The 16455-nt window shown below is 38.2% G+C and overlaps 1 protein-coding gene and 1 non-coding gene across 4 annotated transcripts in view; one reads left to right on the forward strand and one right to left on the reverse strand.

Moving 5' to 3' along the window:
* Positions 1–16455, forward strand: part of RAPGEF4 (Rap guanine nucleotide exchange factor 4) — a 285199-nt gene that overhangs the window by 11127 nt on the left and 257617 nt on the right. The window lies entirely within an intron of this gene.
* TRNAF-GAA (transfer RNA phenylalanine (anticodon GAA)) lies at positions 1098–1171 on the reverse strand. The gene has a single exon. It is a non-coding gene; the product is annotated as a tRNA-Phe (tRNA).

The raw sequence follows: 16455 nt of genomic DNA on the forward strand, positions 1-16455 counted from the left end.
AGATCTACTCTCTTAGGAAATTTCAAGAATATAGTACGGCATTGTTAACTATATTCACATTGCTGTACGTCAGATCTCCAGAACTTATTCGTCTTACCTAATTGAAACTTTGTACTCCTTGACCAACATCTCCCCATTGCCCCCTCCCCTCAGCCCCTGGCCACCGCTGTTCTACTCTTTGCTTTTATGAATTAGACTGCTTTAGATTCTACATTTAAGTGAGATCATGTAGTATTTTTCTTTCTGTTCCTGGCTTATTTCATTTAGCATAATGTTCTCCAGGCTCATTTATGTTGGTGCAGATGTGAGGATTTCCATCATTTTTAAGACTGAATTACATTCCAGTTTTTTGTCTGTGTACATACTGAACAGTATTCCATTTTGTGTATGTGTGTGTATAAGGGTACTTCAAAAAGTTCACAGAAAAATAGAATTAAAAAATAATACCAATATTTCCATGAACTTTTTGAAGTACTCTTATGTGTCCATATGTGCGTGTGTGGGTATGTATCTTACGTTTTCTTTATCCATTCGTCTGTCGATGGACATTTAAGTTGTTTCCATATCTTGGTTATCTTGCATAATGCAGCAATAAACAGGGGAGTACAGATATCTCTTCAGGATTTCTTTTCCTTTGGATATCTACCCAGAAGTGGTATTGCTGGATCATAAAGTATTTCTATTTTTATTTTTGAGAAACCTCCATACTGATTTCCATAATGGCTGTACGAGTATACATCCCCACCAACAGGGCACAAAGGTTTCCTTTTCTTCACATCTTTGCTGACACTTATTAATATTTTTTGATAATAGTCATTCTAACAGTGTGAGGTGATTCATTGTGGTTTTGATTTGCATTTCCCTGATGATTACTGATATCGAGGATCTTTTCATATACCTGTTGAACATTTGTATATCTTTGTAGAAATGTTTATTCAGGTTCTTTGCCCATTTTTTAAACAGGTCATTTGAGTTGTATGAGTTCTTTATATATTTTGGATATTAATCCCTTATCAGATATATTTTTGCAGTCAGATATATGTTTGCAAGTGTTTTCTCTCATTCTGTAGGTTGTCTTTTTTTTTTTTTTTTTAAGCTGGCCAGTACAGGGATCGAACCCTGGACCTTGGTGTTTTCAGCACCATGCTCTGACCAACTGAGCTAACTAGCCAGCTCTGTAGGTTGTCTTTTTACTCTGTTGTTTATTTCCTTTGCTGTTCAGTCACTAGTTATTTATTGAATGTGTTACAGAAAAGGTTGGGTTCTTGCATCTTATGTGTTTTCATGATCAACTCTCTAAACAAACTTGGGATATGGGAAAGTCCTATCTTTAGTATCCCTTGCTGCTTCTTTTGTCACTCCTTCCTTCCTTATGTTCTCTTCCACTTTCCCTAACCCAAATCTGTTGCAGGAAAAGAATCTGATCTTAGACATCTACTTTCCTACTGTTCATTCATTCATTTAGATATTTAACTTTCTGCTTACCATGTGCCAGACACTCTTACTGGGTATATGTTAGTGAGAAAAACTGACAAGGCCCCTGACCTCATGAATTGAAATACTAGTTGGGAGGACATTAATTCATTCAGTCAGTTTTCAAAAAACTATTTATTGAGTATCTAGTATGTGCTGGACACTGTTCCAGATGGTAAGGAATACAGTGATGAGTAAAACAGGAAAAGTTAGCTGGTGATACACGCTGTGAGCCAAGGGCAAGAGGATATGGGGATAGATGGACAGACAGCAAACAAGTACAGACAAATCTATACTACCATGTCAGATGGTGATAAGAACAATGAAGAAAAGTAAAGCACAGAGAAGGGACTGAGGGCAGTGTTAATTTAGAGAGGGTAGTCAGAGATGTCTTTCCATAGAAGTGACATTTGATCAAAGACCTTGATTGAACTGAGAGGTCATCTAGTTTGACTGTAAATCAGTGTAATCCAGGCATTACTAAATAGGTGGATGAGGTATTTTAGAGAACAGAGGTCAGGGTAGTGCCTACGGTGAGGACACAGGCTGTATAAATATGGTACCACCTTTTGTTTGGTAACAAGGCCTTATTCTGGGAAAGTACAAGTATATTAATTGTTTTTGTTGATGTAATAGACAAAGGTAATTTCATAAAATGGCGAAAGGCATAAATGAAAGCCTTTTGAAATTTTGGTTTATTCTTTAACTATTATTATTTAGAGATATGACAAATACTGTTCACTTTAGTTTTTCTTTATAATTTTTCAGGGGAAAAAAGTACCCCCGGAGAACTGATGAGTACCATTGAGATCAGGAAAAGCACTATCATTTAAATTAGGTTCTAAAGATATTGTGTGTGTGCTTTTGGCCAAGGCTGCTTCCGAGTGACTGATGGTATCATCATCTCTGTCCTACTGATGAACTTTTGTTTTCATATTTAGCTAGTTTAGTTTTATCAGTGATGACTTTGTCTGCCACCTCTGTGAAGTCAGTGTTCTCTTAAACAGGCCTTTCAGGCAAATGTGCTACAGCAAGAAAATGGTATCCCCAACAATTTCTCATGTGAAGGATTTGTTTGCTGTCTTAAACAACTTTTCTATTATTATTCCACCATCTGCCTTTTGATAATGTTTTTATATTGAATTCTTATCATATTTTACTCATTGACTAACTAAGTGATACAGCAATATGTTTTAAAATTTTTTTCATGTCAAAAATTGAAGGCAACTTGTGAATAGTAAGTCTCTTGTGATGTTAGGGTACCATGTGTACATCAGACTCGTAAATATTTCCTGATGATATTTGAAGATCTAAGTTGTAGAGTTAGAACTACCTAGTTAGTATCCAGGTTTTACGTTTTACCCACCTAAAGTAATTTGAAAACTTAGACCAGGAATCCTCGTTTAATTATCTAGGGCATCATATCATAAATGATAAGAGAGCCCTCTATTGATCAGAAAGGTGTAGTTACAGAAAATACCAAGGGAACCATATAATAAGGCAGCCTCATCTAAAAGACAGATCTCTGAAGTGTAGCCAAGCTTGGATGCCCAACTGCTTGAATGTGAATAGAATGTAATTTTATTGTGCTCTTTCATCTTGTGCTGTAACTGTACGTTATCAGTCTGTGAATGTACCTTATCTTTTCCTCAATTGAATTTTACATTATCTCTATTGCTTTGCCTCCTACCTTTTCAGCATTTCATTGGATATTTGTCTAAACAACTTCAGAGATTCATTTTAGAATTCAACATTCAACAGGTTATGGATGCCAAAAAAGTAAATCTAATTTTAAAAAACCCTTTGTGTTCAGATGATTAATATGTTTTTGGTTTCCATCATTAGAAGTCCTAACCCTAAATATCCACCAGAGAACTGAGCATTGAAACTGCTCTACAGAGGAGCTTACAGAAATCAAAAGTGGACATTACTTAACCCTGGTATTGTTTTGGCTTATCTGAAAAATAATCATAAAGTAGTCAAATTGCAAAATTGAAATAGTTTAAAAATATGTATATATTATTCATCACTTTTTGGGAAAGAGTGTTATAGGCATTGGTGAGAGAGGAAAGTGAACAGTAATAAAATAAAAAATAGAATGGAATGACTTTAAAAATTCTGGAAAATTATCTAATAGGGAGCTTTTCTTCTTTCCATTTTAGTTGAACTGACCTCGATTTTTTTTTTATTTGTTCACCTCTGTTGATTTTTTTCTGCCTATAAAGAATTTTGCAGTCAAATTCTGCCACATAAGAATGCCTCTGCAAATAGAATAGCATTTGAGTCTATTTCTTTTGAATTGGGGCAGGCAGCACAAGCATACAATTGTGCTTATTTATGTGGTTGTATAGGAGAAACTTCACTGATGGGACCTTTGATCTCAAAGGGTTGCTATTGAAGGTATTAAAAAGAGATTTTAAAAATAAAAAATTAGTGACAAGGAAAACTATAGAGAAAAAGGAAAACTTAAAAAAAAAAACTGCCACTAATGTTTAGATGCTAAAACAGGTATCTGAGACAGCAGTACAATTCCTTTGCTGAAACGAGTGACACATGACATAGTTACTAGCACTGCAACCCATCCTCTTCCCTTGGGTTGAGAGGGTTGCTCCTGGTTGCAGCTGAGAGCTGACAGTGTACGCACGCATGAACACACATACACACACACACACACACACACACACACACACACACACACACACACGGCTTCTTTAGGAAAGTTTTGCCAATTGACATGTGTTGACATGTCTTTTTCCTTTTGGCAGGAGCTTATGAAAGGTTACAAACTACAGTTTTAAACATATTTTAATTGGGACCAAAACAAAGAATTTCTGGCTTATAATTATTAACTTATTTCTATAATCCCTATCACCAGGAATAACTGCTCATAAAGTCTTAGGGTATTTCCTGCAATACTTTTTGTATTAGTGTTTTTAACATGTTTGATATTGTAGTTTATGATTTCATTGCCTCTTATCATAAATATTATAGGGTGATCATTTTCTAGGTTATTAAAAATTCTTTATAAATATAATTTTTAGTGGCAGAAATATGGATCAACAAATGGCTTAAGTTTTTTCTTTTTGCTGGATGATTAAGACATTTGAAAATGATTGTTGCTGTTATAAATAATGCAATAACCTTTTATATTGTTTTTCCTGTGTTTTATTTCCTTGGGATAGAGAGATAACCATAGAACTAAAATTAAAGTGTTTAAAGAGATTTAAGATTTTCAATATGTATCTTCAAGTTATTTTTCATAAAGGCAATAAGACAGCTTCTGTGATCAATATCTTATCAATAGGGAAATTAAGCTTTGGAAAAGTTAAATTACTTGTCCACATCATACAGCCAGTAAGTGCTAGGGACCAACATGAGATTGAAACCCCAGTCCCTTTCCCCTATAGCAATGTTTCAAGTATGTTCTTTGGAATATTAGTAGATAGTACAAGGAAAAAAGGGCTCATGATAAAAAAAAATCTGGGAAATGTCAAATTAAATCTTTTTAAAAATCCTCAGAGCCCTGGACATCATATCACTCCTTGCTTGCTGCCCTTTCGATTTCTGTCCTATCTCCTTCCCTTGTGTAAACATAATATACTTCTAATCCTTTGCACTTAGAATCCAGGTAACCAAATTTATTGGAGCTGTATATATAATATCAGTTTATGTACTTTGCCCCAAGTATTTCTCCTCCAAGTAAAGTGTACTAATATCAGACTTTTGGTATGTGGAGACTTGATTTTGGTTTTACAAATCCTTTTAAACTTACTTGCTACATGATCTCACTCCTGTGATTTTTCTTTTAATAACTGAGATTTCCAGATAAATATCTTCTGAATAGTTGAGGCATTACTGTAATGAGATTAATTCCTGCATTCAACAAATATTTATGGAGTGCCTAGCAAACACCTTTTTTTTTTTTTAAGCAAAATCCCTTTATTTATTTATTTATTTTTAAAAGGACGTTTTCTCATTTTCTATTCTTGCATAAATTTTAATTCTTTCCAGTGGAACCCAAACCTTCTGAACCCCTTTCAGTGTCATCTAAAACTTGAACTTCTATTTCTGGATTTAAAAAATCCATTCACAAATAAGCTGTGCAATTCGATCACCCGTTTTGACTTCAAACTTTCCTTTGCCAAAATTAAACAGTACAGCACCGACATTTCCTCTGTAATCTTCATCTACGACACCAGCTCCTCTATCTATGAAGTGTTTGGCAGCCAAACCAGAACGTGGAGCTACTCTTCCATCACACCCAGAAGGAAGAGCTGTCTGGATGCCCGTTCTCGCAAGGGTTTTCTCTGTGGGTGGTATTGTATAATGAGAGGTACTGTGCAGGTCACAGCAGGCCGAGCCCGTTGCTGGGGGAGGTGACCGGGTCTCTTCAGAGCAGGGCGTGGCAGAGCGAGAACGCGGGAGGAGGCGACAGCCCAGGGAACAAGAGAGCGCAGGATGACGCGCGCAGGGAACGCACCGAGGTCTAATCTTCACAGACACCTTATAGATGCTTAGAATTCAGCAGTGAGCAAAACAGGGTATCTTTGCTCTCATAGAGCTTACATTCTAACAGAAGGAATAGGTAAATCGCCTTGGGTTGAATGTCCCTCCCAAACTTAATTCCCATTGTGACTGTTGAGGATGGGAAATGCTATTGTGGTAATTGAAAGGTGGGGGCTTGAAAAGGTGTAGATTGTAGGACCACGCGGTAGTGAATGGGTTAATAGTGGTGGTCAGCAGCATGGTTTTGAGGGCTTTAAAAAGAGAGTGGATGAGGAGGTTAGTCTCTCGCTCTCTCTGCTCCACCATTTTCACAATGGGATACCCTGTCATTGCTGTTGCCACCACCAAGACCTTCACCAGCTGTGTTCCCTGGACTTTGGATTTCCCAGCCTAAGAAACTGTAAAACAATAAATTTCATTTTCTTTATAAATTATTACCCAGTTCCATATATTTTGTTATAAGCAATAGAAACGGACTAATACAATAATAAACAATAAACATAAGGAAAAAGTCCATTACGTGTTATGTTTGGAGGTAATACGTGTTCTGGAAAAAAGAAAGTGAAAAACAAATAGAGCCCAGTAAGATCAGAAGTGCTAGTGGGGGTGGTGAAGACTGTAATGTTAAATAGGGTGGTCAGAATAGGGTTCATTGGGAAAGTGGTTTAAGCAAAGAGGCAAGGGAATTTGACCAAGCATATGTTCAGGGTAAGAATTCCAGGCAATGGGAATAGGTGGTGCAAAGGCCCTAGTGTGGGTGCCTGTAGGGATTGTTTGAGGAACGGTAAGGAAGTTGTTGCAGCTAGAGTGTCCTGAGCAAGGGAAAGAGTAGAAGAGGAAGTCAGACAGATCACGTGGGGATTTCACAGCTATTATATAAGGACCTTGGCTTTTACTTTGAGTGAAATAGGGAGCCGCTGAAGGGTTTTGAGCAGAGAAATGACATAACCTGACACATGTGAAAAAGGTATCTATGACTGCAATTTTGAGAAAATGCTAGTGGGGGGGTGGTGGTAGGAAGCTATTGCAGTAATCCAGGTGAGAGATAATGATGACTTGGGTCAGGGGGACAGCAGTGAAGATCCTGAGAAACAGTAGGATATATTTTGTAGACAGAACCAATTGGACTTGCTCATGAATTGAATGTGGGAATGTGTGGGAAAGAAAAGAGAAGGATAATTATAAGAGTTTTAGACTCGATAATTGGATGGAAGGATCGTGGGGCCATTTGTTATGTGGGGAAAGCTGTAGATAAGGCAGGTTTGCATGAAAAGAGGAATTCAATTTTGGACATGTTGAGTTTGAGAAGTCTAATAGACATACACCGGAGAAGTTGAGTAGGAAATTGAATGTATGACTGGAGTTTGGGAGAGAGAGACAAATTTGGAATCACTGACGTTTAAAGGCATGAGATTGGAGAACACCAAGGAAGTGAGTGTTGAAAGAGAAGAATTCAAGAAGAAGGAGAGTAACTAGCAAAAGAAGCTGTGTAGGAGTGACCAGTGAGGTAGGAGGAAAGCAAAGGGAACGTGGAATATATCTTGAAAGGCAAGTGAAGATGTTTTCAAATATTTAGATAGATCGTGTAATGTTGACAGAGCATCGGGAAGAAGAAAGACCACAATCTTGGGTTCGCATTCGAAGTTTTATATCTTATAGGTGATAAGGCTAATAGGTCTGCTTTTCCAGCCTGGTTCACAATTGGGTTGATGGCAGACTCTGAGCCAGGCCCTAGAATGGTGTTGTGAGGAAGCTGGAAGTACTGAAAGATGAAAGATCTCACACACAAGGTGCAGGGCAAATGCATGTGGCTTAGACTAGAATGAGCTCGTTCAACTAGAATGTGGGTAAGTGGGAATGTTCAGGTGAGAAACGATTAAAAATCAAGGTATAGAGGTGCCGAGGGAAAGGGGAAGGATAACATGGATGCAATTATGAAATCATAGGGTGTTATTTCTCTGTAACAGATGGGGAAAAGAACAGAGTCAACATCACCATGATAAATACTGAACAGCAAGGAAGCAAACTATCACAGCTGAGGCATGCGGGCTGCTGTGAAACTCAGAAGTGATATTATCAATAAAGCCAGAGTTGGCAAGTGATTAACAAATAAACAACATATGGCTCATTGGTTGCCATGTCCCTGGAAACATATCCTCTTGGGAGACAGTGTGCCTCTGTAAATGAGTTTCTAGTTCATGCGTACTTGCTTTTGATACATATGGCAGTTGTGAAATTGTAAATATCCAATTTACCTAAGCAAAGCTGCCGCTGAAAAGATAACTTTAGATTTCTAGTTCTGGGCAAGATGGAGTGGACTCCGTTCTTCCTATTCTTCCCACTGAGTACACCTATAAACTAAACCCTGGACATTATATATAAAACAAACAGAAAAAGATTCTAAAAGATGGGGGAAAATAAAGCAGACTGGCTTGGGACCTCTCTATTTGAAGAATGACACAGTGGTGATATCCTTTAATTTCCTTTTTGCTTTATATATCTCAGGCTGGCAGCTGGAATATCGATGGGCACAGACAAAACAGTACCCCAAGGAAAGCCTGTTTTTTCTAGTCATAGAAAGTAAAGGGAAAGTCTAATAAAATAGAAGACTTTTTGACAGTCACTGCTCTACTCTAAACACCACAGAAAAAACAGGATTACCTCCACCCCTATCAGCAAAGACAAAGAGAGGAGCCTAATCTTCCACCTTTGTCTAGTTGTAAGGAAGCAGCCCTTCCCTCTTAGATTTTAAGGTAGCCATCATAAAAATACTTTAATGAGCAATTACGAACACACTTGGAACAAATGAAAAAACAGAATGTCTAAGCAAAGAAATAGAAGCCTTAACAAAGAAATATAAGAAATAAAGAAGAGTGAAATGGAAATTTTACAACCAAAAAAATGCAATAACTAAAATTAAAAAGTCAATGGATGACTCAACAGCAGAATGGAGTGGACAAAGGAAAGAATCAGTGAACTTGAAGGTAGAACAAAAGAAATTACCCAACTTGAACAACAGAGAGAAAATAGGCTGAAAATAAAAATGAGCAAAGCTTTAGGGACCTGTGGAGTGTAACACGAGATCTAACATTCATGTCTTTGGAATCCTGGAAGAAGAGAAAGAGGATGGTGTTGAAAAAGTACTCGAGGAAATAATGGCTGAAAATTTGCCAAATTTGGCAAAAGAAATTAACTTCAGGAAGCTGAGTGAATCCCAGATATGATAAACCCGTAGAAACCCATGCCAAGACACATAATCGTGCTTCTGAAAACTAAAAACAGAGGAAAAAATACTTAAAAGCATCAAGAGAGAAATGACACGTTACCTATAGGGGAAAAACAATTAGAATGGCAGTGGATTTCTCATCAGAAACCAAAGATTCCACACTGAAATGTAACAACATTTTTCAAGTGTGGAAAGAAAAGAATTGTTAGCCCAGAATTATATACCCAGTGAAAGCATCCTTTAGGAATGAAGAGGAAATCAAGATGTTTCCAGATGAAGGAAAACTAAGAAAATTTGTCACCAGTGATCATACCCAAGAAGAATGACTACAAGAAGTTCCTGAAACAGAAATGATAAAAGAAGGAACCTTGAAATATCAGGAAGGAAGAAGGAACAATGGAAAAAGTAAAAATTTGGGGCAAAGGAGAAAGGAGAGTGAATTAAAGCTGCATAACCTGCAAAACAGAAATGGGTGAGATCAGTGGATACTAAAGTGATAACTCAACACAAGTGCCCTCCTGTTTCCACTATCCTTAAAAAACGTGCTGCGTTCTCCTGTGCACCAGAACTCCATCTTTTAAAAAAGCCCCCCAGTAATGCTCTTGTACCACCCACTTGGGGTACAAGAATGAGGTTAAATGGCAAGTATGTACAGCTTCTTCTGTCTCCTGTCTTATATCCAGCAATCTTCCCTCTCCAGTAATCCAGCTACCCCACAGGTACGATGACGTCTTGAGATATAGACTGCCCTCACCCTGGCCCCCACTGTTTCTTCTGCCAGACTGTGAACAGGTCACATCTTTATCACTGAGAATTACATTTTTTATGGAGATCCAAAAGGGGTTAAGAAAGTTCTTTCTTTGATCAAGGGACATCCCTTCCAGTCAGCCCTCATTCTGATTCTACCTATTCAGCTGAAAATCCCAGAGGCTGAGCTTGCCTATATAAAGTGGCCTTCTGTCTGGGATTGGGGCTCCATTTGTCCCCCATTAGAGACAGAGGACAGAAGAAGAAGAGGTAGCCAACAGTGGACACTCCCAGCTGGTGAGCGACACCTCTATCTTCCTGGCTTCAGGCTTCCCATATGCCTGCCTTGCATTTGTACCATATCACTGTCTGACACAAGATCATAGAAAGGAATGACATGGTGCAAATGGAGGAGTGACTCTATTTGCACATACATGGATCTGCTGTGTTAGCTGATGTGCAGATAGAGAAGTGAAGAGTGGGACCAATGATGAAACACTGGTTCTGGACCTGGAAGGCCACTGCTCTGAGTGACTGTGGGATACACAATGAGGTAACAATATGCTGTTCTCAGAGTTGAGTGGTGAATGTCAACATTCTCTTCTAATTACTAAAGAAGGAAAGGCTTCGGCTTGTTGTTTGAAACTGAGGTCTCCAAGATGACAGCCTGGTATGACTGTGTGGATGGCAAGGTAAACTTGGTTCTAACTGGATGAACCAATCAGTTGAAGAGATCCTGGAAGAACATTAAGCCCTCGAATCCCAGAACCCCACTTTGCTCAACAGTGTACACCCACTTCCTACACCATCATTTCACCATACAGCCACTCTCCTTGTCTTGAGTCACACAGAAACAAGGAAATAATTTTTGAAAGAATCCTCTAGAAAACCTTTGTGTGATGAATATTAATCCATTAACCTTACATTAAGCAATGTGCTATGTGTGACCCTGATGCTGGGGCTTGTTCCTGAGAAGGGAACAGAGTCCATGCCATTGTAGAAGCTCTCTGGGACACAGACACTGAGTAATTAGTCAGAGGAATGTTTAATATAATTTTCTTCTGTGCTGTGAAGGGGCAGATCAGACTGTGGGAACGTAAACAGGGGGATGGATACTGAGTCTGGGAGATCAGATAAGGTTTCCCAGAGTAGGTGACATGAAAGCAGTAAACAGAATTTGATGAGGGGGGTTGGGTGAAAAGGGACACTATTCAACCCACTACAATGACAGAAAAACTCGGAAAAGAATTGACCTGTTCCATCTTCCTGAACTACTTTGAAGCCCTCTGTTTAATATTCTGCAAATCCAAGTTCTGCTTCATCTGTCTCAGGAGAGAGATGACCAGGGTGGTTTCTTTACTTGTCCCTAGTGTCTTACCATCTCTCAGATACAGAGGATCTGGATCAACTTGACCCTGGGGAGGCTGGTAGTTGAGATCAAAGTGATATTCCCTGGCTGAGTATGCATATATGAGTTTGGCTCCAGCCACAGCCAATGACTTCCTCATACTTTCCAATGACCTAGGACCATCAGATGTGGCTACATCCAGCAAAGTCAACCAGAGAATGTGGAAATATTCATTCATCTCTGCTGCTTGTACTGAATTTCCTTCTCTTCCCTTCTGGCTGCCACTCTTGGGAGGTGAACATGGGAGGGACAGCTGAATGCACTGTGGGTGTTTGCAGGAAATTTGCTTATTGTTAAGGAACTGTCCCTGTATCTTCAGACCTTGTGTTGTGAGCTCTGGAGAGGACATGAAGTAGCTGTCAATTCTGAACACTGGGCTGTTCCTCATGTGCAGCCAGACTTGCAGAAGGTGGGGATTTTCCTGGACTGGGATCTGAAAGCCATTTTCGTTTTCCGATGCCACAAGTGAATTTAGAGTTCTTGTTTCTTAATAGTGGGCTTACCATACCTAATTAAACAAGATATTTTGCATTTTTGTTATATACTATTATATTATTTAGTACAGGTGAGTAATTGAATTCTCACTTTTATGTGTGTATTTATATTATCAAAAACAGCCTTATTGAGGTAAAATGTCTTACAGTAAAGTACACATATCTAAATTATACAATTTGGTAAGCTTTGACTTATGTATGTAAGTGAAACCATCACCACAATTGAGGTAGGAAACACACCCATCACCCCTAAATTCTTTGGTACCCCTTTATATTCCCTGCCTCCAGCCCCTTCCCACACCCTCATTCCCAAGCAACAGTGGATCTTTGTCACTACAGATTGGTTTGCATTTGTTAGAGTTTCATATGAATGGAATCGCTCAATAGGTGCTCTTTTGTGGATAGCTCCTTTTACTCAGCATGATTGTTTTGAGACCTGTTGATGCTGTAAATGTATGAATAGCTCATATCTTTTCATTTCTGAGTAGTATTTCATTGTGTGGATATACACAATTGGTTTATCCAAGCATTCGTTGATAGACATTTGGGTTATTATTTCCAGTTTGGGGCTAATACAAATGAAACTGTTATAAACAATTCATGTAAAAAATGTGATAGACAACTGTACATCTAGAAGTGTAAGAATAAAGTATGTGCATCTGAGGACCCACACTATTCCTACTTTTCCACGAAGCTGCTCTGGCAAAGGTTACCTGTGAACTTGTAATTGCTAAGTCCAGGTAAAACTTTTAGGTCCTTATGTTTCATTACCTCTGTAGCATCAGACCTGTGATCATTCACTCCCGTGAGTCAGACTCCTCCTCCCTCAGCTTCCATCACCTTTTTTCTTCTGATTCTTCTCTAGCCGATACTGACTTTTCTGTCTTCATGCTAGTGCCTGTATGTGTGTTCCTTTCTTTCTCTTTTACTAATTTCCTTCTTTAGTGTTTCAAATTTCTTGTTGCTGACTATTGCATTTTCTCTTTCTCTTTTTCCCAGTTTGTGTTTGAAATTCATTGATAGCTGACTTGAGAAAAAATGTTTAAAATTCTTGCACCTTCCAGTGTCTGTGACTTCTTATTTCTAAAGTGTTGAAAATAAAAAAGTGTCAACACGAACAATTGTTGTCTTTGTTTCTGAGAAAGCAGAAAGAAAAAAGTGTTTCCTGGGGTTCCATCTTCAGCTCGTTTTTCTTAATGGACTGCCTTCTCTCTCTCAACAATCTCATCTTCCTCCTGGATTCAACTGACATGTCTGCTGAGGGCTCCCAAGTCTGATCTCTGGCCCACATCTCTGCTTACCTCCAGTCCTCTTTACAGTTCTGCTCTTATCTCTGGTTAAGATGTGTGTGGTTGGAAATTCATAACCAGCTTTTCTTTGTTCTTATGTTTGTTTTTAACCCTCTGTCACTTTCCATATAGACATATGTTTAGTCTATACCATTGTGAGTATTTAGAGAAGATCATTTATGTTCCTGCTTTTATCCAATAGCTTAATAAAGAATCATGATTGTTTGATGGAATTGCTTGATAGGAACATCTTTTCAGCTTGTCTACCTCTTTTTTGGAGCCAAAAACAGATCTGGACATAGATATTGGGCAGTATTTCACCAAATTTTCTTCGATACTGTGAGTTTTACATTTTAAGACAATTCTGAAACCATCTTGAGGGAAAGCTACAAGCAATTCCTGCATTTTCTTGTTTGGTTTTGGTTTTGATGTCTTACTTCTAGCTAAATCTGCTGTCATTAGCTGCAGAAACTTCTGGCAACTTTCCTTCCAAATGTGCCTAATTGGCTTCTGGGTGTTGTTGTAAGAGTCATAGTTTTATGTGGTTATAGTTCATCCAAAGTATAACTGGGTTTGGGTTCATTTGTCTCTCCACAAAGTTAAACCCTGTATCTTAAACATATAAACACATTCTATGCTTTTTAGTGCTACTTTTGTGTGAACCACCAAATAACCTTGTGGACTGGGTCTGCCAGCATCTTTGCTTGAGTTTCTAGTGGAAAGCTTAAAAGGTAACAGTAGGTGCCACAGTCTTTAGTGATTCATGTTATTTTGATGCATGAGTTTTTTTTTTATTGATTTGGACAAAATGTGTGTACTGCTTGTGCACAGACAGGTTTACATGTCTACCAGGTGAAATCTTGGGAGTTATTAAAGTCGGGGAGCTTAAGGTGACTGAAAGAATGAATGCACCAACAGATAGTCATTCATACAATAAATGTATTGCCATTTTTAAAAGTAGACAAATATGTCTATCATAAAAAATAACTTAATTTGAGTTGGTTTTATGTTATAGGGATAAGCACTAGAACAGAAAATGGATCTATTTATAGAGTTGTGTTTGTAAACAAAATATTTGATTTATCACATTTTTGAGCAATTCCAGTAGGAAGTTCTACCACTTTGTGGGAGCCAGTTGATTTTTTGCAGCCAAAAAAAAAAAAAGAAAGAAAGAAAGAAAAGAAAACAAGCTACTGTGGATTCATCAAGAAATCACACTTTCTGGCGTGAAGACTCGGGGAAGAGTGCCAGCTGTACCTACTGGTGACGTTGGCATAATCAGTTCTCGAGAAAGACACTGCTCACTGTTTCTGCCCCACAGTGCTGATTCTGGGGATTCCTGTGTAACTCCAAGGTACCTAAGGTTACAGTCCCTCACTGCACATAACAATGTTTATGGCCTACTGGTTTTCATGGAAAAAAACTTGACACTGGCCAATATGGGAAAAACCAGAAGTCTACTGCATATTCGTGTGACGAATTCTTTTAAAAATTCAAGAATGCAAAACTTTTCAGAATCTTTTGGTAAAGTTGATACCCCAGGGAGATGAATCCTCTTTATCAGGTAGCTGTCCTTGCCTTCTCACACAGAACTGAGTGCCAGGAGGAGATGACAAGGAGACTGCCCCAAGCAGCACGCAGGTGCAGCCAGCAGCACAAGCCTTCGTCACCATTCCGTTTCCTTATGTGTAATGTGGAATGACTGAACGACATTGTGGAAGAGGAAGAAGCAGAGCTAGGTTAAGCTGTGAGACTTAAGCGCAGTCATCTTGTGGCTCCAGTCTCAAAGAGTTTCTAAAACCCCTCAGATAGTTGCTGTGACAAAGTTATTTACCTAGTGGTCTTTCTCAGATGAGTGTACACACCTTGAGGAGAGGGAATATATTCTGTTCACTTGTACCCACAGCAGATAACACGGTGGTATGCAGCAGGCACTAGATGAATGTTTCGTAAATTAAATGAATGTTGACATCTATTGTCCCCAGGGATTTAGGAAATAAACTGCCCTGTTTGGTTCCTCAGCAGTCACGCAGAACTTCCCAACTGAAGTGCAGCATCGTTACGCATAAGGGACTGATTCCCAAAGCCTTCAGGGTGGCTTGGGGACATGCATCAGTTTACTCCACTGTGCCATGCAAAGGTAATTTTCTATGAGTCTGTCATGATTTTGCAAAAGGTTGGGAGGCACTGTTCTAGGCTATAATATAAAACATTCAGTTATTAAAAAATAATACATATAGTTAGGTACCAATTTGGTGAAATAAAGCAAGTTTTAGATTTTAGCTAGCTAGCTTGCTAGATAAAGAATGAAAAGATTTACTGTGTTTTGGGGTTGTTTGATGGGGTTATAATTGTAGGTGATTTTTTTCCTGATGTTTTCTCTCAAAGGCATTTTGGTCATTAAGAGAGGATAAACCTTCGTAAGTGTTATTTTAAAAACATTTTAAACGTTATTTTAAAAGTTAATTTATGTGTACCTACAAGTAAGTAAATTCTAAATAATGATGTAAAGTAGACACAGTTGTTATATTGTGAACAACAGAGCAGACTTGAAGAGAGAGGTCAAATAAAAGCCCACATTTAATCTATGTAGAAAAATGGTCTATTTCTCAAAAATAAAGAAAGAAAAAAGTAGCTATTCATCCAGTAGAAATAATAACTGTCGAAACTTGAATACTGACAGAAAGAGAATTTTTGAATTCAGAGAATAAAAATAAACATTTAAAATAGAGTAAAAAGTTATTTTAAAATGCAATGAATTTAATGAGTTGAAATACTTTGTGTTTTCTGAATGAAGATGTGAATAACGAAGCATCTGCTGCGTGCCAGGTGCTGTGCGGTACAACCAGAGTGGTCCCTGTGCTAGTTTCTCGTGGTCTCGGGGAAGAATGAAGTTTATTTTCTTAGCAAATATTTTCTGTTCTTTCTTTATTTGTACTCGTGTGCTCTAAACCCAGGGTTACTGATAGGGAACGGCAAACACATGCTTTCCACATCTGCTCTGCGCCCACATCTTCCAGGAAGTGTCAGTAATCACTCTTTGATCCCTTTCTTTGATTAAAATGCATGAGGCTGACTTCCATATGAACAATTGGATTGTTGTCTTTCCTTAACTAATCTTGGCCTGCCCAGAAATGTAGTGCCATTTTTCACATTTATGTTGGTTTTTAACCAATGTTTGGCATTTTCTTTGGTGTGGCATTTTCTTTCCCATAAAAGTTAATAGGTGTCTGAAAAATTCAGATCTTGTACTGCATAAGATGATTTACTAATAATAGAAGGAATCAGTGCTGTGAACAAATAATCATGGCA

This window comes from Cynocephalus volans, chromosome 1 (assembly GCF_027409185.1).
Source record: "Cynocephalus volans isolate mCynVol1 chromosome 1, mCynVol1.pri, whole genome shotgun sequence".
Lineage (NCBI taxonomy): Eukaryota > Metazoa > Chordata > Mammalia > Dermoptera > Cynocephalidae > Cynocephalus > Cynocephalus volans.